This window comes from Lactuca virosa, chromosome 7 (genome assembly GCF_052849685.1).
Source record: "Lactuca virosa cultivar CGN04683 chromosome 7, Lactuca_virosa_CGN04683_v6, whole genome shotgun sequence".
In the NCBI taxonomy this organism is placed as follows: Eukaryota; Viridiplantae; Streptophyta; class Magnoliopsida; order Asterales; family Asteraceae; genus Lactuca; species Lactuca virosa.
Genome location: NC_136432.1, coordinates 129,933,701 through 129,956,955, shown reverse-complemented (window position 1 = coordinate 129,956,955; position 23,255 = coordinate 129,933,701). Strand labels below are relative to the sequence as shown.

Below are 23,255 nucleotides of genomic sequence, written 5' to 3'. Positions count from 1 at the left end.
TCCACCCCAAGTTATGCAGAATCCTAACCCTCGTCCAGCTTTTCAAGGCCCGACGCCTCTGTGAGCGGTGAACTTGGGAAGGTAGAGCCACGAACAGGGACAACCACCTCCCTACAATGGCGACTGAAGCTTCTACAGTCTGAATGAGGGAGGCTCAGCAGACAGAGTCCTTCCTGTCTTGGTGTGTTGAGTTGCTCGCAATGCTAAACAGGGAAGAGCAAACTTCGACCAAGTCATGGAGATCCGTGTTAACTCCGGAGTCAACACAGTTTGTCTCTGTCATCTGACCGATGACCAGAACTTGGAAAGGACTCGCACTGATTCCCTACTGGTGGAGCTGAATGCCTGCCAATCTGAAGTTAGGGATCTTCGTCAGGACCAAGTGGTTTTGCAAAGGCGTGTTTGGGAAACTAAACAGCAGCTGGCTGAATCTAGGGCTGAATCAAGTACCAACCAGAACAACTCCCCTCGTGAGTAGAGCCTACTCTACTCTGTCTTTTGGATATAAATTAGGTCTATGTATAGACTCTAGTATTAATTTCCTGCTTATGTTAAGACCTTGAACTTTCAGTTTATTAGGTCTTTGTTCTATTAAAATTTTCTCAATTCTGGTGTGATGTAAGACCTACTCCAAGGTCATTTTTCCCGAACTTATTACATCTTTAAATACCAGTGATATTGACAAACATCTAATCTCATGGGAAAATCTTTATCCAAATGCTTTCATCCTTCTATTTTTAGATCTCCATTACAACCATACTCTCATCTATTTGTTGGGCTACGTTGATTTAGTCCATGAACCACTCTCATTATTCTCATTATCGAATGCTTATTATCATCTTCATCTTTGTAAACTTTCAGTTGAAAGATGCCTCCACGTCGATCAACGAGACGTAATCCTCCGAGAACTCCAACTCCACAACCACCTCCACCACAATATGATCCTGCAGCTCTCCAAGCTGCAGTGGCTGTGGTTGTTACGGCAGCCTTAGCTCAATTCAGCGCTAGCGGTACTAGCAGGAACCGCTGTACATTCTACTCAAGGTGATGCTCCGTGCGCTTTGGAGAATGTTCGTATAAGGACTTCACCGGCTGCAAACCCAGAGCCTTCAACGGCAGCGGTGGGATCATTGCTCTGTCGCAATGGCTCAAAAAGACTGAGTCGATCTTTAAGATCTGCTCCTGTCCGGAAGGAAGCAAAGTAAAATTTGGTGTCTGCACCTTCTCGGACCGAGCCCTCACATGGTGGAATAGCCATGTCAAGTCACTCACTCTAGTAGTGGCTAATGTGATGGGCTGGGAAGCTATGAAGGAGCTTATGATTGAGGAGTACTGCCCGAGGGGTGAAGTTCAAAAACTGGAACAGGAACTCTGGAGCCTAACCATGAAGGGCTCCGACATATTAGCCTACACCGCCAGGTTGAGTGATCTGATGGCTATATGTCCAGGAATGGTCCCTACTGAGGGGAAGAAGGTCGAAAGGTACATCTGGGGGCTAGTGTTTCCATTTCAGGGGAATGTTTTAGCTTCAAACCCCACTACCTTCGACAGTGCCAAGCGATTGGCACAGAGGCTCATCGATCACGGAGTCCGCACACCGACAACGACAACCCTTGTCGTCCCAGAACCATCCAAAGCCGTCGAGAACAAAAGGAAGTTTTGGGACAAGAAGAAAAGGAACGCAACGCAGACCTCTGCCAAGAAGCAGCAGGTCATGGCTATTCATGCCGCGACAGCACCTGCTGTCCCTGCGCCGGCAAAACAATACGCTGGAAGCCTGCCTAAGTGCAATAAGTGCAGCTTCGACCACAACGGCCCATGCCGGGATATGCAGTGTACCAACTGCAATAGGAAAGCATACACTGCCCGTTTCTGCAAAGCTCCGGCTAGGCCAATCACCCAGGTCCCTGGTGGTGGAGCAGGCCAGGCTTGCTACGGATGTGGCGAGGTTGGTCACTTCAAGAAGAACTGCCCGAAGGCAGGAAATGTCGGTGGAGTGGGAAGGGTTTTGGCGATAGGCCACGAGGAAGCGGTAGCAGACCCTACAGTGGTCACTGGTACGTTTCTCCTCGATAACTCTTATGCATGCATACTATTTGATAGTGGAGCGGAGAGGAGTTTCTTGAACCAAAAATTTACACACTTCCTTAAACAAAAACCACGAGCACTGAAAGAACCGTTCACCATAGAAATGGATAATGGAAAGACTGAGAGCACTAGCTGTATATACATAGGATGTACCCTAACTCTAGATAGCCTTTCTTTTCCAATCGACCTCATGCTTGTCTCAATTAAAAGTTTCGACGTCATTATCGTCATGGATTGGTTGAGTCTTCATCGTGCTGACATAATGTGTTATGAGAAGGCCATTCGTCTTAATCTACCATCTAACGAAACCTTAGTTATCTATGGCGACAAACCAGGCACGAACCTTCGAATCATTTCACGTATACAAGCCCAGAAGTACTTACGAAAGGAATGTCATGCATTCCTTTCTCATGTAGTCTATATGAGCCAAGAGACGAAAGACATAAAGAACATCCCAGAAGTACGCGACTTTCCCGACATCTTTCCCGAAGAACTACCAGGATTACCACCACAACGTCAAGTCGAGTTCAGAATCGACTTAGTTCCAGGAGCTACCCCAGTAGCCAAATCGCCTTATCAACTAGCACCAGCCGAGATACAGGAGCTATCTGGTCAACTGAATGAACTACTCAGCAAAGAGTTTATTAGACCAAGCTTCTCACCTTGGGGAGCACCTGTCTTGTTCGTGAAGAAGAAAGACGGATCGTTCTGTATGTGCATCAACTACCGAGAACTAAAGAAGCTTACTATCAAGAACCGATACCCTCTACCACGCATAGACGACTTGTTCGACCAACTGCAAGGGGCAAACTACTTTTCCAAGATTGACCTGAGATCCGGGTATCACCAGTTATGAGTTTTAGAGGAAGATGTTCCTAAAACAGCCTTCCGAACTCGTTATGGACACTACGAGTTTGTAGTGATGCCTTTCGGATTAACCGATGTGCCCGCAGTATTCGTGGACTTAATGAACCGGGTTTGCCGTCCTTACTTAGATCAGTTCGTTATTGTATTCATCGACGACATACTTATCTACTCTCGTAGAAAGGAGGAACATAGTCACCATTTACGTGAGATCTTAGAAACCCTACGAGAAGAGAAGCTCTATGCGAAGTTCTCTAAATTCGAATTTTGGATTCGAAGAGTTGAATTCTTGGGTCACGTGGTTGGTGAAGAAAGAATTCATGTGGACCCTTCCAAAATAAAGGCCATTGAGAGCTGGTCAGCTCCAAAGACGCCTACATAAATTCGTCAATTTCTAGGCCTCGCTGGCTACTATCGCAGATTTATTCAGAACTTCTCTAGGATCGCGAAACCACTTACTACATTGACCCAGAAAGGTGTGACCTTTGACTGGGAAGAGAAACAAGAGAAGGCGTTCCAAACGCAGAAGCGAGCCTTATGTAACGCACCGCTACTATCCCTCCCGGAAGGGATAGAAGATTTCGTGGTTTACTACGATGTATCCAACCAAGAGCTTGGTTGTGTTCTTATGCAACGAGGAAAGGTCATTGCATATGCCTCAAGATAGCTTAAGACACACGAAGTCAACTACACCACACATGATCTTGAGTTAGGAGCAGTGGTATTTGCTCTGAAGATCTGGAGACACTACTTGTATGGTACGAAAAGCACTATCTTTACAGACCACAAAAGCCTTCAACACATATTCGACCAGAAGGAGCTCAACATAAGACAACGACGGTGGGTTGAGCTACTCAATGACTACGAATGCGAAATTCGTTATCATCCCGGTAAATCCAACGTAGTAGCTGACTCCCTAAGTCGGAAAGAAAACTCTGGTCGTAGAGTCAAATCATTGACTATGACTATCCATTCACATCTGTCAACACAAATTAAGGAGGCTCAGCTCCCTGAAGCCTGAAAATGTGGCGGGTGAATCCCTTAGAGGAATGGATAAAAACTTAGAAGTCAAGGGTGGCGGAGCCTTGTACCTCATGGATCGGATCTGGACACCGAAGCTCGGTGGTTTCAGAGATGTGTTCATGTCCGAAGCACACAATACTCGATATTCCGTCCACCCAGGTTCAGATAAGATGTATATGGATCTCAAAAAGTTATATTGGTGGCCTAACATGAAAGCAGAAATTGCTACCTTCGTGAGCAAGTGTCTTACTTGCGCCAAGGTTAAGGTCGAATACCAGAAACCCTCAGGTTTACTTCAACAACCGGAAATACCTGAGTGGAAGTGCGATCAGATCATAATGGACTTCATAACCAAACTGCCCAAGACAACGGGTGGTGTCGATACCATTTGGGTGATCGTTGATAGGTTAACTAAGTCCGCACACTTCCTACCTATCAAAGAAACCGACAAGATGGAGAAACTAACAAGAACTTACATTAGGGAGATTGTACGACTGCATGGTGTTCCCATATCTATTATCTATGATAGAGATAGTAGATTCACTTCAAGATTCTGGCAGTCGCTACAAAGTTCCCTAGGAACTAGGTTGGACATGAGTACAGCCTACCATCCGCAAACAGATGGACAAAGTGAGAGGACTATTCAAACTCTGGAAGATATGTTGCGAGCATGTGTAATAGACTTTGGAAAGGCGTGGGATACTCATTTACCCTTGTCAAATTCTCCTACAATAACAGTTATCACACAAGCATAAAGGCAGCTCCATTTGAAGCCCTCTATGGCCGAAAGTGCAGATCCCCTCTATGCTGGGCTGAAGTGGGTGATACGCAGTTAGCTAAAGGACGAGTTCCTGACAGCACTCTCACAGGTCTGGAAATCATTCAGGAAACGACAGAGAAGATTGTTCAGATTCGTGAACGATTGAAAGCCTCTAGAGACCGACAGAAAAGCTATGCGAATAAAAGACAGAAACCTTTGGAATTCTAGGTTGGTGACCGTGTTCTATTGAAGGTCTCACCCCCTGGAAGGGCTTGATACGCTTTGGAAAGCGTGGGAAGCTAAATCCAACGCTTTGGAAAGCGTGGGAAGCTAAATCCAAGGTCCATAGGGCCTTTTGAGATTTTCGCTAGAATCGGCCCTGTAGCTTACAAACTCAAACTACCTCAAGAACTTAGTAATGTACACCCTACCTTCCACGTATCGAACCTGAAAAGTGTCTATCCGATGAAACTCTTGTTATCCCACTCGATGAAATCGAGATCAACGAGAGCCTCAACTTCGTGGAAGATCCAGTAGAGATCATGGACCGTGAGGTCAAGCAAACGAAGCAAAGTCGTATCGCGAAAGTGAATGTTCGCTGGAATGCAAATCGGGGACCTGAATTCACTTGGGAGCGCGAGGATCAAATGAAACTGAAACATCCTCATTTTTTCCCTTAGTTTATCTGTATTTGCTTAAACTCTAATTTCGGGACGAAATTCCCTTTAATGGGGGGATGATGTGACAACCTGAAATTTCTATCTTGTAAAGTCAATCAATTCAATCAAAAGTCAGGTTTGTTTGAGAGGTCTAAGCCTAGTACACTCAAGGATTGTGTGTTAGGAAGTGTTAGCTTGAGTTCATTGAGTTGCAATTGAGCCGGAAACACCATCAAAAAGGAGTTCACAGCCGTGAACCCGTCCTTGGTCGTGAACATCCTCCATATATAAAAGAAATTGGCTCATTTTCTTCACTTCTTCAACTCTATCCGTGAACACACCCCATTCTCTCTCAACTTTCTTCAACCGTGAACACTCTAAAGGCTTCTAAAAAGTAAGTAATTCATCCATCATCTTATTTGTCCATTTAAAACACTTGATTCCCCATGAAACAAACACCACTTTGCATGAATCTTCAAGAGTTCACGGCCGTGAACCTTTCATTGGGCCGTGAACCCTTCTTAGATGCAAGTACGGCTGTGAACACTCCATGTGTGGCCGTGAACACATCATGTATTTTATGTCCGTGAAACATTCAAAGGCCATGAACACTACATGTGTGGCCGTGAACACTCTTCATTCAATCATATGTGATTCTAACACTCCATTGAGAGTGTTTCCTACTTCCTAAGGTTGTTTCCCTTACAAGTTAGTTGTAATATACACTAATGGTATACATATATGTGTCATTATATGCTTAATAGGATCCGTTTGTGCTCGAGACTTCACTTGGCATACTTAGCATCCTATATCTATCTTTCATTCGAATCACTCACCACAGGTGAGTTCATACCCCTATAATCCATCTTTTATATGTTTTTAAATGCTTTTAATGGGGGTAATACAAGTAGAACACAATGAAATTGTGTTAACCATTTACATGTGAAAACAACATCAGAAAGGATTTCTTATACTGTTGAAAACTCTTTTAAATCTCTTATAAACTTCTTTTATATCAAATCATATTCGTCTATCTATTTACGTATAAGTATGCTTTAATAGACTTAGGACAATTGCTAGATACCTTGACTCATGTTCCTTGTTTGGTTGTGGGCTTGGGGTAGGATCACTAGTTCGAATGTCGGTTAAATCATAGTTATACCTATTAAATACATATATGAATATTAAACCCATTTTTAAGGTACATACTTAACTTAGTTGTTTATGGTTAGTAATTGAGTCTTTTCTACAAATCAGTAACAGTCAAACAATCATACTAGTAAACTATAATAGGTATAGTTTAAAGGATTACTACTTACTACTTCTAGAACAGGGTAACTTAGTTCATACATGAGTCAGTTCATACATACTATAACTAGAACAGAAAGGAATATACTATAACTAGAATAGAAAGGAACATAATATAACTAGAGCAGAAAGGAACATACATACTATAACTATAACAGGAAGGAACATACATACTATAACAAGAACAATATAACATTAATGTGAGCCACTACTTCATGGCATAGCAATATACTGTTGAGTCACGTTTTGTAACTAGAGTCTCCTGGAGGGAGAGCGTGAGTTTGTGTATAGACTATACGGGATTGACCATCCTACACCTTGCTGCTAGCTACAGTGGGACCTGCAGGTCTACGGGTGAAAATTGTCATACCATTTCGACGTCTTTAGATCGTCGTGTTTTATACTAGTCAATCAAGCATAGTTATAACCTCATCACATTTTACCTTAATATAACTTATTGGTTTTAAGGTAGTTAGTACATCAGTAGTTACGTTATGCAATACTACCGTACATCTTCATTTTTCCCATTACATTCATATAGTGATATTCTCACATAAAAAGTAATGCAAACTATTTTTTTAGTAAAGATAGTCATAAACTTGGGAAAACATTCAATTTACGAGAGAACAAACTTACAAAACAGTCGGGTCTTGGTAGAAGACTACTTTCCAATTTAGTAGAAAATATAGGATTTTCTAGGAAGTATACAAACAATTACATCAAAACACTTACAAACATTTTCATCAAACTAATGCAAACACTTGACACTAAAATACTTATGAACTCAACAGCTTAAATGTTGATCTACTCTTTCAAAATAACTTGTATTCTCAGGTCACCAGTAGACAGGTACAGATGGCCAGGTTTTGAGAAGACAGAGCGTATTCAAGACTCGTATTTATTTTGATTTGATATTTTGGTGTCTTTCAAACTTTACATAGAACACACTTGTATTAACTATATTATTAATGCAATGGATGATGTTGTTGCTTGTTTTACTATTGTGCATTGTTATGATATTGTACATGACATCCTCCGCGCCCGAACGTTTCCGTCGTTCCGGTTTGAGGGTGTGACAAGGGGAGATGGAAATTTCGACTGCGCCTTGGAAAAGAGGAGTGGCCAAAAATTGGATCCAATTGGGTCATTTTATAGTTGAATTAGGTAACCCTAGATAACCCTAATTTGAATATTATATTAATATCTCAATTTTGATAATTATTTACTCCCTAATTATCTATAAGGGATATTTAGAAACCCTAGAATTTTCCTTCCAGAATCGTACACCTCTTATGGAGGAAGGTTCTGGAACCTCTTGTTCAACTATTGAACAATTGCAATTAGGCCCCTACATTTTAATTAATCCAATTAATACCAAAATTAATTCTAATTAATTTCTGAAGGAAAGTTTATGGGATCCGACAAAGTGCACATTAGGGGTTCAGGAAGGAAAGTTTATAGGATACTAAGTTACAAGTGAGGGGATACAATCAAGCCAAATTAAAAGACTTGCTGGACACAACAGAACCTAGAAGTTTAAAAGATATGCAAGCGCTGAACAGGAAAATTAATGCCTTAGGAAGGTTCATAGCAAGGTCAGCGGGAAAAGCCCTGCCGTTATTTCAGACATTAAAGGGATGTGTTGACAAGGGTAATTTTGGCTAGACTCCAGAAGCAGAACAAGCACTGTGAAATTTGAAGAAGGGTATCCAGGTATTGCCAACCCTAGCAAGCCCCATCCCGGGCGATACGCTTTCAATATACTAGTTAGCTACCAACGATGCTATATAAGCAGTCGTGACAGTTGAACGAGGGGAGAGACAACTGCCAATATATTTTGTCAGCAGGGCGCTGCAAGGATATATAATATATATATATATATATATATATATATATATATATATATATATATATATATATATATATATATATATATAGCCAACGTCTATTTTTTTGGAAGACGAAGGAGGTTCCAGAAAACATATGTCGTTCCTTCATGTGTTTTTGGCATGCCTTCTAAGGGCGGTGGTTCTTTTTCTGTTGTCCATGTCATCCACTTGTCGAAGTGATCTCCATACAACCTTAAAAGTATTTTTTAAGGCACTGGGTTTTCGATCTCAATTTACAACATACAATGGCTTTTAAAATTCCAGGAGATGGTTTGAGGATATGCCAGGTGGACAAAAAATATTCTTTTATTAGAGCAGGAGATCACAATGATACCTCACATCTCCGACTCTCTGGTTTCCTTCCAAAGAGCATCTCTAACATGTTTGGTCTCATCAAATCTTACATCACTACCATTGTCATATCTTCTAAGTTGACTCACACCATTAGTCAACTATGACCGATGAATAAGTGATTGATTATATATTAGCTACTTTAAGGTCGGGACAGTGATCTCTTCATGACCATTACTTTACTCAGCAACAAGAATAAAGGGAACCCTTCGGGGGTTCTATTCTTATCTAATTCCTCATGAAGACCTAGCCACCTCTAGCCACGTCTATAGACAACACATTAGAATTTAGCTCATCCACCAAAAATGTCTCACGCCAAGACTTTAATGCTCCCCGTCGTAATTACAACAATAACAATGGGTACTACACCTCCAACAATAATTAACGAAACAACTACCATGGTGGCGGTAATAATGGACATGGTCGTAGATGTGTAAGAAACAATGGTGGACCACACTGTCAAATATGTGGCATACCAGTCACACAACATTAAACTATCATTACATGTTTAGTCATGCTTATCACGCATGAGAATCATGGTGGAAATAATGTGATCACATGAGGTTATAATCTTGATACTAGTTGTATATTGATACATGAGCAACAGACTGCCTTGCAAGTGATCTTGATCGTTTGACCATCCGAGAACGTTACCGTGGAATAGATCAAGTTCAATTGGCCAACAAACCAGGTTTGTCCATTTCCCATATTGGTCATTTTATAATTCCTAGTTTAGGTCGTCCTCTTACTCTTAAAAATATCTTACATGTTCCTCATATTAACAAACATCTTCTGTCTGCTCATAGATTTGTCTCGGATAATTATGTCTTCATTGAATTTTATCCTAATGTTTTCTTTGATAAGGACATGGTTACGAAAAAAACACTTCTACTCGATAGAAGCAAATGTGGTCTCTATCCGATGTTAGTCAGTAGTTCTTTTACTACTCCTGATCATTCTTCGTATAATACTGTTAACACCTCTTCATTGCAATGAGATCGAGGCACCGACCATCCTACTCCAATTCTTATTCATATAAAATGCAAAATCAACTAAAATTACTAAAATTTATTGAATCAAATGAGAATTAATATGGCTCTATACCATATGTTAAGAATTAACTACCACATAAAATGATTTCTTAATTAATTCTAATCAATTTTATATAAATCGAGTTATGATCATCGTAAGAACATACACAGTGAAGAATGATGTTAATCATTTGCCTTATGATCATCAATTTTCCAAGATGATGCACTATTATGATGTTGATAATTAAGTGATCAAATAAAATTGTTGTGAGACCATATTAGTCATTTAGGCTAGGGATGATCAAACGGACCGAACCGGCCGGAACCCGCCTGACCCGGACCCGACCCGGGAACCGGCTTCGGCCAAAATCAAGAACCGAACCGGCCCGACGGTTCTACCGGTTCCGTTTCTACCGGCTCCGGTTCCGGGTCCGGTTTTTGCCGGGTTTTCGATTTTGGAACCGGTCTGATTTGACACGCTTCCTTGTTGGGCTTGTAACTCATTCAATTTTTAACCAAATCAAGCGTTTTTATAGTCTAAACTTAACTACAAAACCTAAAATACGTGTAGCAAAAAGATTCAGGTAAAAAAAAAACTTAAATTGAGTGAGTTATGGACATTTGAACAACAAAGTCAGATTACGTTTAATTGTTGTAACATAAAAAAATTCTGATTTGACACCCTTCCTTGCGGGGCTTGTAACTCATTCAATTTTTAACCAAATCAATCGTTTTTATAGTCTAAACGTAACTAAAAATCTTAATCTACATGTAGGAAAAAGATTCAGGTCAAAAAAACTTAAATTAAGTGAGTTATGGACATTTGAACAACAAAGTCAGATTACGTTTAATTGATGTAACATAAAAAAAATTCTGATTTGACATCCTTCCTTGCGGGGCTTGTAACTCATTCAATTTTTAACCAAATCAAACGTTTTTATAGTCTAAACTTAACTACAAATCCTAATATACATGTAGGAAAACGATTCAGGTCAAAACAAGTTAAATTGAGTGAGTTATGCACATTTGAACAACAAAGTCACATTACATTTAATTGCTTAAACATAAAAAAAAAATTCTGATTTGACACCATTCCTTGCGGGGCTTGTAACTCATTCAATTTTTAACCAAATCAAACATTTTTATAGTGTAAGCTTAACTACAAATCATAATCTACATGTAGGAAAAAAAATTCAGGTCAAAAAAAGTTAAATTGAGTGAGTTATGCAACTTTCAAATTTTGAGTGAGTTATCCGGTCTGGTTCCCGGTTTTGGGCCGGTTCCAACGACCGGTTCTTACCGGGTCCCGGTTCCAAAAATTGACGAGATTATAGTACCGGGCCCGGCCCGACCGGTTCCATCGGATTCCGGTTCCCGGACCGGTTCCGGCCGGTTCCCCGGTCCATATGCTCATCCCTAATTTAGGCAAACCTTAAGGTATAAATAATAAGGAAATTATGTAATATAACCACAATTTAATGTGTATTTGAAAAATATTAACAAAAAAAATTGTTTTTTTTTTTGACAAAAATAACCATTTAGTCAGAATCGGCATTCTGAACTGAAAAAAATATTTTTTTTTCTGAAAAAAAAAGTACATTTCAGTTTGACATTCTGGAATTTCAGACCAACATTCCGGACTGAAATTTCGAAGTTCGAAAAAAACACGGTAATTTCAAAAACAAGTTTAAAATCCGATAAACAATTCCGGAATTTCGAGAAAAATTTTCGTTTTTTACTTAAATCTAACAAAAAGTTATTAAACATAATAATGTGACTTATATACTATATTAGGTCATAAAATCAGACATTTTGTTGAAAACGGTGACATTAAACACTTCGAAATGGTTGTGGACATAAGTAGAGAGATTTCTTCGGAAAAATAAATTGGAAAAAAACCAAAAAAAAATCTTGCGAAATTTAAACATCAAATCCGGAATGTAACATTGGCTAGTAAGTGATCATTTTTCAAAAACTGAATAAAAAATTATTAAAAAAAAATCATTTTAGCGAACTTAATTAAGTATCAAACATAATTGGATTAGTTTCCAATCAACACTTTGCTCGTTGGTATGTCAACAAATAACATCTTAGGATCTTATTTAAATATCATTTTTAAAGAATATGTAAGTCGTATAAACAAGCTATCGAATATATTGGAATCCACGAAGAATTTGTTAATTCATCAATAATATAATTAGCAAAATCCCCATCTTTCGACGGTCATGATAACTACATGACAACTACATGCCGATAGTAATATATGCCTCCTTTTTTTTAAAAGAAAATGTAATATTTTACTTATAAATTATCTTTTGACATTGTTGCTTTCTTTTGCTAAATTTGATCTAGTTATAATGTAACTTTGAGTTTCATTTAGCCGATCTAAACTTATCTTTTCCTAAGATATATATTAATTTTAGTTTTAGTTATCTTAAAATATTGCTACGTTTATCTAGAATAATTTGGTTTAAAGTTATTATGGGACTTTCCTCATACATAAATACATTAACAAGTGAATAATTTCAAATTTTGCTATATATGAATGTTCATGACAAATTGGGAGCATCTGTATTATGAAGGATTGAGAAAAATAGGTTTTGTTAGATAAATAATAATAAAGAACTAATACGATAAAATAAAAGGTAGCAATTACAAATTTGTTGGAAAATGTAATAAAAAATATGTTTTTTATTAAATTTTGGGCACAATTAAGTATAAATATATATTGTAGATTTTATTAATCTTTAGTGGATAATATTCTCCTCCATGAGAGATTCAAAACGATATATGTTGTGTACAAAACGCAGAATATATGAATAAAATATTGATGTTAAAAAATAAGTATTTAAAAATCAATTTAGCAAATAAAATGACTGTGAAAATATATTCTAGGAAAAAAAAACAAACTCTTAGTGGGTTGTTTCATAAATATATATAAATATATATTAAGAATACCACTTATTTTATTTTTGTACACTGCCACTTCATTCATCATTAGAGACCAATCTAAAATTTGTTTATCTTTTATAAAGATAAAATGTTCAATACCAATAATTGAACCAATCACACAAGTCTATTATCCAACGTTTTGTGATAATCTTATACAAAACTCTAATCAAACTAATCGGCCTAGTGTCTTTGACAACATGAGAATCTTCCACTTTAGGGATTAATGTGATAAAAGATGAAATACAACAAGATGGAATAAATCCCCGAGCTCCAAAACCGTCCATAAATCTACAATATCTCCTTTAATAAAGTCCTAGAATTTTTAACAAAAGAGTAGTTAAACCCATCTCGCCCTGACGCTTTGTCTCCACCATGATCCAACACCACTTGTTTAATATCTAATATCTTCCACTAAACTGCGTAGAAGTTGTGAAAATAAAAAAAAATAAAAAAAATAAAATAAAAAAGAAGAAGAAGAAGAAGAAGAATTTATCAGAAAGTCAAGTATTTAGTCGATAAGAGATTGCAAAGTATGAAGATCTTGAAATTATGAAGAAAGCCAAAAGTTCCAAAATGTCAAAAGTTGGGAAACGTAACAAGAAAAATAATGGCCAAAGTTTTTCAATGTATTGCAAAGCTGTAATTTTTAATATATGTTATTTTTTCTTTTAAATTGAGTTTAAAAGCTTGGAAACTTGGCAAACAAACCTTAAAGTTAGGGAGTTTTTAAAGGGTATATTCGTAGAAATGTTGAAATGAATATTGTTCAAATTGAATGGTGAACATTTATAAGGAGTGTAAGTACTCATTGATGCTGGGTCTAATTGGTAGGTTTAAGTTGTATTATCACATGTAAAATTGTTAAATGAAGTTTTGGTGTTATGGTATTGAAGTTGAATTGCAATTATGACTTGAAATCATTCTAGTTTTCTTGAGGACAAACAAAGAATAAATATGAGATATTTTGATATCGTCATAATTAGTTATATATTTTGAGCAAAATCAATTTCCAATCAAGTGTGAAATGCTAATATTCAACATCAATTTATAATAGTCAAAAAGAAAAAAAAAATAATGCTCAACAAGAAGTAGAAACTAATATTTAATAATTTTAATAAAAAAACTTATTAATCCAAAACATAATTTTGGTATAAAAGAGAGCAGTGATGGATTAGAACACAACATTTTGGTTAAATAAGTTTAGTGCTATTAAAAATTGAAATTTGAAGACACGGGTTTTAGAAAATAGGACATAAGAAGAAGAATAATTTGAAGAAAGTTACAATCGAGTGAATGTGATTATGTGAACCTTATCATAAGTTTGTATTCGAGTATAAAAAATGGGGATAGGCTTTTGATCATTAAGGTGAGTTTTCTGTTAGATTTACTCGAAATCACATGGTCTTCCTATGTGAAATTTCACACCTCAACTATCAGGTTTATCGTAGGGGCAAGATCAAGGCATATACACTTTGTGATTTGTGAAGGGTGAATATAATTTTTACAAATTACAGTGAGTGTACTAAATGATGTCTACCATTTTGCTCCGTTAATCCATTTCTTCTTAAGGCGCGAGCCATAAGCGAACTGTTAAATGATGATCATTGTTTGAGTGTGAATCTGAAATTGAATGGGTCTCCCAAATCAATCTTGGCTCCTTAGGCATCCGTTATTGCTCTTCCTTTCTTGGTTATTTAGCTTATTAAAAGAAAACAAAACATCTTTCTTATAAAAAAACTAGGTAACAAGAAATGGACACCTACCTTTTGAATGTCATTTGAAGGCCTTGGTTTGGAGTCCAAGTTTACTTGTGTTGGGTCGGACACGTTAAGGTTGTATTTGTACGTGAATAAACAATCTTATTTGTAAGTGAATAAACAATCTCATAAGATAACCTATTTTGTTGAGTTTACTATAATTTATAGTTTAGATACCATGTTTTAAAAAATTATTTAGGATAAGTTCTCGATAAACTTATGACGTTTTTTCTATAATTTTCCAAATATACCTAATAGCTTTTTCGTAGGGTTTCTAAATGTCATTGTGTCATTTCATATTTGAAAATAATTATTAGCTAATATTTATGAAATGGTATTATTTATCAGCTCAAAACTTGGTTAACATAAAAGATAGTTTTCAATTAAAAACTAAGACTTTATTCGGCAAATTGACAAATTAGCTTTTAATATAAACTAAATTATAAATGAACTATCTCAATTTGATTTATGAAAAAACTACTTATAAGCTATATTTTATAAGGCATGATAAAATATTTTTATGGTCTTATAAACGCTAAAATACAATAAAATAACTTATTTTATTAAAAAATCTAAATTTCAGCTAAAAACTATATTTTATGGAGTTTTTTTACCATGTTGGTGTTTTTTAAAAACTTATTTACCAAACAAGTGTAGTTTTAAACATATTTACCATTTAGGGTTATACCAAGTCAAAATAAAAAAAAATAAAAAAAAAAAAGAAAAAACGTAAGACGCAACCACAGAGAGCAGTCGACGTTCCGATACCATCCTCCAAAGTCGACTCTTCAATCGATTGCTTCTATCGTCTGTCGATTTCGGCCATAGCCGACGCCGGCGCCTCCGATTCCGGCCACAAACGGACGCCGGCGACTTGATTTCGGCGACTACTCAACTGCAAAAGACAACAGGTACCTGATTCTTCTTCGATTCTGGCCATAGACGACGTTGGTGAATCGGATTCTGGCCACAACAAACTCGGTTGTAGCTTGATTTCCTTGTAAGTCCGAATCCTCTTTTGATTTTTGATTTCAGCTTGTTAGTTTTGGATTGATTCCAACTATTATCTGCTATTGCATTCCACTGTTATTTGCTTATTTGCAAACTGTTACTCAACTTGATTTCTACTCTGATTCAACTTGATTTCTACTCTGATTTATAATTGTAATTTGCTTATTTGAAATTGTTATTCCACATTTGATTCCTACTTTGATTTACACTTGTTATTTGCTTCAACATTCATATTTTGGAGCAATTTTATGATTGAATGTATGTTTTGTTCTAGATGGAGGTTGTTACAATGCTTTGTTATTGGGGTGGGACAACCTGTGATGGACCAGACGGTATAAATTATAGCAAAGCTCCAAAAAAAGCAATCAATGTTAACCGTAGAATACAATTTGATGAATTGGTCGACCGTATATATATTGCTACATCTTTTGATAAACAACACCACCGCATCAACTTAATTTGTAGATATCCATCGGTTGGTATTGGAAATGTTGTAAAATACATTCCTCTTCCCATAAAAGATAATGATGATGTTGGCATCATGTTTGATGTGCTTCGTGTCCATCAAGAAGTAAGTAACATTGATCTCTATTTAGAGGTTGAAGACATTGATCAAATTCGACACATATAGATGGAATCTAGGTATAAACATTTGTGGTTTACATGATTTACAAGTTTCTACTTATTTTGAATGTGATAAGTTATTTTGTAATATTTATAGTAGAAATCATGAACCGGTTGTGCTAGAAGAGCAAAGGAACAATGAGTTACTATTACCTAATACGAACCATGTTAATGTCATATCAGATATGATTCATAATGAAGATTTCTACACAATTTCTCAAGCTGTTGTTGTGAGTAATGGAATAATTAGTGATAATGAAATTGATGAAGAATATGACATAGGAGAAGAATATGAAGAAGAAGATAGAGTTGACATCACTCAAGAACATGAACCACCACATGTAGATAGGGGTGAAACATCTTTTGACAACAACCATCAAGTACCATCAACTTTTACCAGTATAGAAGAAACAAATGTGATTAGTGATGGTAATTGGACTGTGTCACAATCAATAAGCAAGAATGATTTTACACGGGAGCTGGAAAAAGATTCTTTCAAGGATAAAGAAGAACTTATGAGAGCTATCAAGCTCCAATGCATTAAGACACATAGACAATTTGAGGTCATTGAGACACGCCCAACTCTATGGAGCATAAGATGCAAGTTGCATTTACAATCTGGTTGTAAATGGCAACTTCGTGCAAGTAAACGAAAACGAAGTGGAAATTTTGAAATTACAAAGTACATTGGTCCACATACTTGTTTAAACAACAATATTTCTTTAGACCATACAAACCTAGATGCAAGCTTGATCGCTCAGGAAACCAAACACCTTATAAAAGAGCAACCTTCTATTGGTGTTCCTGCTTTGAGAGCCGAAATAGTTGATAAATTAGGCTATACTCCTTCATACAAAAACCTTTGGGCTGGAAAGCAGAAGGCAATTGAACAAGTATTTGGCAATTGTGAAGAGTCTTATGCTGCTATACCAAAATTTTTGGGCGCACTTCAAAAGTCAATCCAGGGACTATAGTGGAGTGGTCTGTTTCGAGATCAACCGATGCAGTGGAGTTCAGACGTGTTTTCTGGGCTTTTGCTCCTTCTATTAAGGGGTTTGCACATTGTCGAACTGTGATTAGTATTGATGGCACACACTTGTATGGTAAGTACACAGGAAAGATGTTGATTGCAATAATAATCAGATTTTGCAACTTGCATTTGCTATTGTAGAAAATAAATCATATGATAGTTGGAATTGGTTTCTTTCTTATATAAAGAGTCATGTGGTGAAAGAGCGTGAAGTAATTTGTTTAATATCTGATTGTCATTTGGGAATCCTAAAGGTAGTCAATGAGCATGGATCTCCATGGTTAGAGCCACGTGGTTTTCATAGGTATTATTACTATTTTTTGTATAACTTTTTTCATAGTTATTATTTATAAGTAACATTATTTTTTTACTCTATAGGTATTGTTTACGACATTTTATCAACAACTTTAATGACAAGTTTCGCAATTCAGAATTGAAAGCTTTAGCTTATCGTGCCGGGAGTCAGAATCAAGTTCGAAAATTCAACTTCATCATGGAAGAAATTGGGAAGCTAAATCCACAAGCTTGACAGTGGCTAGAGAGACATCCACTTGATAGATGGACACTTGCACATGATGGTGGGAGGAGATATGGGCTTCTCACAACAAATTTGTCAGAGATTTTTAACAGTGTACTTAAAGGTGCTCGTTTTTTACCAATCATAACTTGTGTCCAACTTACTTTCTATAGATTGGTACATTATTTTGAAGTGAGGAGTCCTTTAGGATCTAGTGCCCGAGCTAATGGAGATGCATATACTCCTCAAGTTGTTGTAAAACAAGTGGCTTTGATGTCAAAAGCAAGTGCACACTCATTGAGATCTTTTAATGGAGAGAAAGGTATATTTGAGTTGATAACTCAAAGAGGAAAAAATGTGCAAGTAGTTAATTTGGACAAAAAAACCTGCACATGTGGTAAGTGGGAGATATTTAAATATCCATGTTCTCATGTTTTGAGTGTATGTGCCAAACTATCCTTGAATAGTTGGCAATATGTTCATAAATGTTACTCCATTGCAGAGTATTGTTCTACTTGGGCATCCGAGTTTTCCCCACTTCCTCATGAAGCGTATTGGCCACAATCTTCATCTAGACAATTACTTCCAAATTTAGAGCTTTTACGTAATAAAAAAGGTCGTCCTCGCTCAACAAGACTACGGAATGGAATGGATATCAAAGAAGGAAAAAATGGGTACCTTTGTGGGATTTGTAGGCAAAGTGGTCATAATCGGAAAAAATGTCCCTCTAAGCCAAGGTGAATGCAGTGACATTAAAGCTAATCGGTTCAATCAACAGAAATATTTATTTTTTCATTCTGTTTTTGTAAGAAGTCGTTTTTGTAAGAAGACTATATATGTACTTTTATCTACGAATATGTTGGGTATAACATGGGTAGATGAAATAGCTATTGTGTGATGAAATAAAAGGATAAGAGGTCTCGATGTTGATGATGTTCCAATATCTAACAAAATATAAATGTCGACCATGGACTTTTCTAGACAGTCCAGTGGAACATTAACAGGCTCGTAACCTGTAGATGTTCTTGAAACTGAGTGTTCACTAGGTGTTTCTGAACTAGGTGTTCATTAAGTATTTTTGAACGAAGTGTTCACCAGGTATTTTGATTTAAGTATTCACCAGTTGTAATCTAAATATCCTGGCAGCTGCGCCTAAAGGATAATATTGACAGTTGTGCCTAATAGATACAATATAATCCTGGCAGCTACGCCTAAAGGATAATATTGGCAACTGAGTCTAATAGAGAAAGTCACAATCCTGGTAGCTACGCCTAAAGGATAATATTGACAGCTAAGTCTAATAGAGAAAGTCACAATCCTGGCAGCTGCGCCTAAAGGATAATATTGGAAGCTGTGCTTAATAGAGAATGTCATAATTCTGGCAGCTATGCCTAAATAATAATATTGGCAGTTGTGCCTAATAGATAATATTGGTAGTTGTGCCTAGTAGAGAACATTGGCAACTGTGCTATTGGCAACGATGGACTTTTTGCCTATTCCTTAGGACAATCCTTTGGAATGAATGAGTGAATGATAGAGGATTCTTAGGGTGGAACCTTAAGAAACTGCAGAAGTATCCCTTAAGCAGTGTTGTTACCCCGATGATGATCCTTAGGCTAGGTCCCTTACGACAGGTGTTTAAGGACATAAAGTGAGGATAACGAGAATGGGTAATCAGGGTTATTGTTGGTTGATGAAATTAATAAATTTATTGTTGATTGAGGAAAATTAATAAATTTATTTATTGTGAGTTGAAAACCCTATATGCTTACCAGTCTCCCAAACCTGACCCACTCAGCTTTTTATATTACAGGTAGTGGAACAAAAGCATAGTTGGACGATGACGAAGGATTTTTGGATTATGGGCCAGTAGATGTAAATATCTGTTGTAAGGCTTATAATGTACTGTTTATGCTTTTGGTCTGTATCTGAACATGACATCCCGAGGTTTTGATATATAATGAAAATATATATTTCTTTAAGAAATGTTTTGATAAATTTTTATCATGTTTTGATTTGGGGACAAATTCCGCAACATCTTTTAAAAAGATTACTCTGATTTTATTTTAAAAGCATAAACTAAACCGGTCTTTTCTGGCCGAGAAAATTGGGTATGTCACAGTTGGTATCAGAGCATTAGTTTAAGCGATCTAGGAATTTGTAGAATTTTAGACTTAAACTTAGAATGCTAAGTGATGATCGTGAGATGATTGTGTACCATATTTTAGACACGAGCACTAGTATATTTTAGGAAGGATGCCTAAAATGCTTTTATGTGCTAAATGCTATATGTTTGCCATATATGCCATTATTTTTTCGGATCTATGGTCTGTTGTCGACCAGATCTGGAAACCTTATGTGTTTAGGATTCTAAGCGTACTACTACGATATTAGAACTAGAATGTAACGTTTCAGAGTGATAATGAAGATTTAAAACGTCTATCGTGAATAAAGATCTAAATTCGCCTAATTTGGTGTATATATCAAAATGGAAAGAACTCGAAGTGGAGCTGGAAATGCAAATAGAAATCAGCAACCTCAACCCCAAGTGATAGAACAAGTGCCAATAGTAGAAGCTGCACCAGAACCGATCACAATGGCTAGAGTACAAGCCATGATTCAGACAATGATGGCTGAATAAAGGGAGGAAATGAGACAATTATTGTTGAACAACAGGAATGAACCTTCAATACCTGTTGAACAACCTGAATTAAATGACAGTCAGTTAGGGGAGGAGAATTACAGTAGATCTGTTGGTCAAACTGAACCGCTTGTGGTTAGGAGGAATAACCACGAGGATGGAGTGGAGAGAAAGGATGCAAGTATAAAGACTTTATGACTTGCAAGCCGTCAACTTTCATTGGAAAAGAAGATCCCGTCGGAATAATGGATTGGATCTCGGAAATGGAATTGGCCTTCATGACATGTGGTTGTCAAGGCAAGTTACAAACCACATTTGCAGTGGCGCAGTGCGTCAGTTCAGAGGTGGCGCTGTTCACTGGTGGAACACTCTAGGGAAGACCCTAAGCCCTAATGAGCCAATGCAACTGACTTGGGCAGAGTTCTTGGTGCATTTCAAGCGCAAGCACTGCTCGGCCCAAAATGTGCTCGAGTTAGAGAACCAATTTCTGACATTAAAGAAGGGAAGCATGTCCATCGATGAATATACCAATAACTTCACATACAAAATGGAGTTTGCTTTGCGTATTGTCCCAGATGAGCTGATAAAAATTAACAGGTATGCAAAGGGACTTCCATGGGAGTATGCGGTGCCAGTGCGTCAGGAACTTACTTTGGAGGCAACTATCTGGGCTGCCAAGTCTGTTGAAAATATGATCAAGGGAAGAGCTGCCAGCAAAGTTGAAGTGGGCGAGAAAAGGAAGTTCGATGGATCATCAAAATCCAACAAGAAGAGCAAGTCTGGTTCAAATTTCGAAGGAGGAGGTGAAGCAAGATGGTGCGATAAGTGCAAGAAGAAACACTTTGGAAAATGTGGCGAGGAGGTGACATGTTTCAAATGTGGAAAGTATGGTCATTACGCCAATGAATGTACATTCAATAAATGGGTGTGTTATGAATGTAATGAAGAAGGGCACTACAAGCAAGACTGCCCAAAGAGGAAAGAAGCTACAAAAGCTAAACGTACCTCCGAAACCAAAGGCAAAAGAAGATCCTTAATGAAGCAGGCGAGGATGTAAGGGATCAGGAGTAAGGACTATATGTTCCAAAATCAAGATATAACGCAGCCATACAGATAGAATCTGGTAGTGTAGCCTATAAGAGGCATAGTATAGGTTAAACTAGAACATCTTTGTAATTGTTTTAAGAAATAATATAAACCTTCGTTTTGTTACCTGATGTGTCAAATGATTATGTGAAATTTTTGAATGGTGACTTGGAAAACTGCAAGACAATACTTGGGACGACTATGAGTAGGTGTGAATAGTAGTAGATAGGCATGAGCAAACGGACCGAACCGGCCGGAACCGGCCCAACTCGGGCCCGACCCGGGAACCGGCTTCGACCAAAATCAAGAACCGAACCGGCCCGACGGTTCTACCGGTTTCGGTTCTGGGTCCGGTTTTTGTCGGGTTTTCGATTTTGGAACCGGTCTGATTTGACACGCTTCGTTGCAGGGCTTGTAACTCATTCAATTTTTAACCAAATCAAACTTTTTTATAGTCTAAGCTTAACTACAAAACCAAAACTACGTGTAGGAAAAAGATTCAGGTAAAAAAAAAAGTTAAATTGAGTGAGTTATGCACATTTGAACAACAAAGTCAGATTATGTTTAATTGGTGTAACATAAAAAAAATCTGATTTGACACCCTTCCTTGCGGGGCTTGTAACTCATTCAATTTTTAACCAAATCAAGCGTTTTTATAATCTAAACTTAACTACAAATCCTAATCTACATGTAGGAAAAAGATTCAGGTCAAAACAATTTAAATTGAGTGAGTTATGCACATTTGAACAACAAAGTCAAATTACATTTAATTGCTGAAACATAAAAAAAATTCTGATTTGACACCCTTCCTTGAGGGGCTTGTAACTCATTCAATTTTTAACAAAATCAAATGTTTTTCTAGTCTAAACTTAACTATAAATCCTAATCTACATGTAGGAAAAAGACTGAGGTCAAAACAAGTTAAATTGAGTGAGTTATGCACATTTGAGCAACAAAGTCATATTACATTTAATTGCTGAAACATAAAAAAATTCTGATTTGACACCCTTCCTTGCGGGGCTTTTAACTCATTCAATTTAACCAAATCAAGAGTTTTTATAGCCTAACCTTAACTACAAATCATAATCTACATGTAGGAAAAAGATTCAGGTCAATAAAAGTTAAATTGAGTGAGTTATGCAACTTTCAAATTTTGAGTGAGTTATCCAGTTCAGTTCCCGGTTTTGGGCCGGTTCCAACGACCGGTTCTTACCGGGTCCCGGTTCCAAAAATTGACGAAATTATAGTGTCGGTCCCGGACCGACGGGTTCCATCGGGTTCCGGTTCCGGCCGGTTCCCCGGTCCATATGTTCATCCCTAGTAGTAGAGGCCTATACTACTGGAAGCACATGACTCACACTTGGATCAGGGAAAGTCACAAGGTTACCAAGAAGCTAGTAATTGACTTCGTTTTTATTTAAGTGTGTCGTTACCAGTGTTTCGGTAATGACTAAGAAGATGATTGATATTCCAACCCTAGAGGTCATATCAAATTGAGTCCGACTAAGATGAGTATGTTACGTGGTTTGGGGAAAGTTGAGTCCAAGGTTTATTGGACCGTTTAAAGTTCTTCATAGGATTGGAAACCAAGCTTACAACCTAGAACTACCAGAAGAACTAGATGATATTCATAACACTTTCCACGTGTGTTATTTGAGAAAGTT

The 23,255-nt window shown here is 37.2% G+C and overlaps 1 pseudogene across 1 annotated transcript; it reads left to right on the top strand.

Annotated features, from left to right (window-relative positions):
* The first annotated feature begins 15,979 nt into the window (after positions 1-15,979).
* On the top strand, positions 15,980-18,624 carry LOC145127144 (uncharacterized; annotated as a pseudogene). Its single transcript, XR_013716432.1, has 4 exons — positions 15,980-16,335; positions 16,418-17,210; positions 17,461-17,573; positions 17,726-18,624. The product of XR_013716432.1 is annotated as an uncharacterized LOC145127144 (transcript).
* Positions 18,625-23,255: the final 4,631 nt, after the last annotated feature.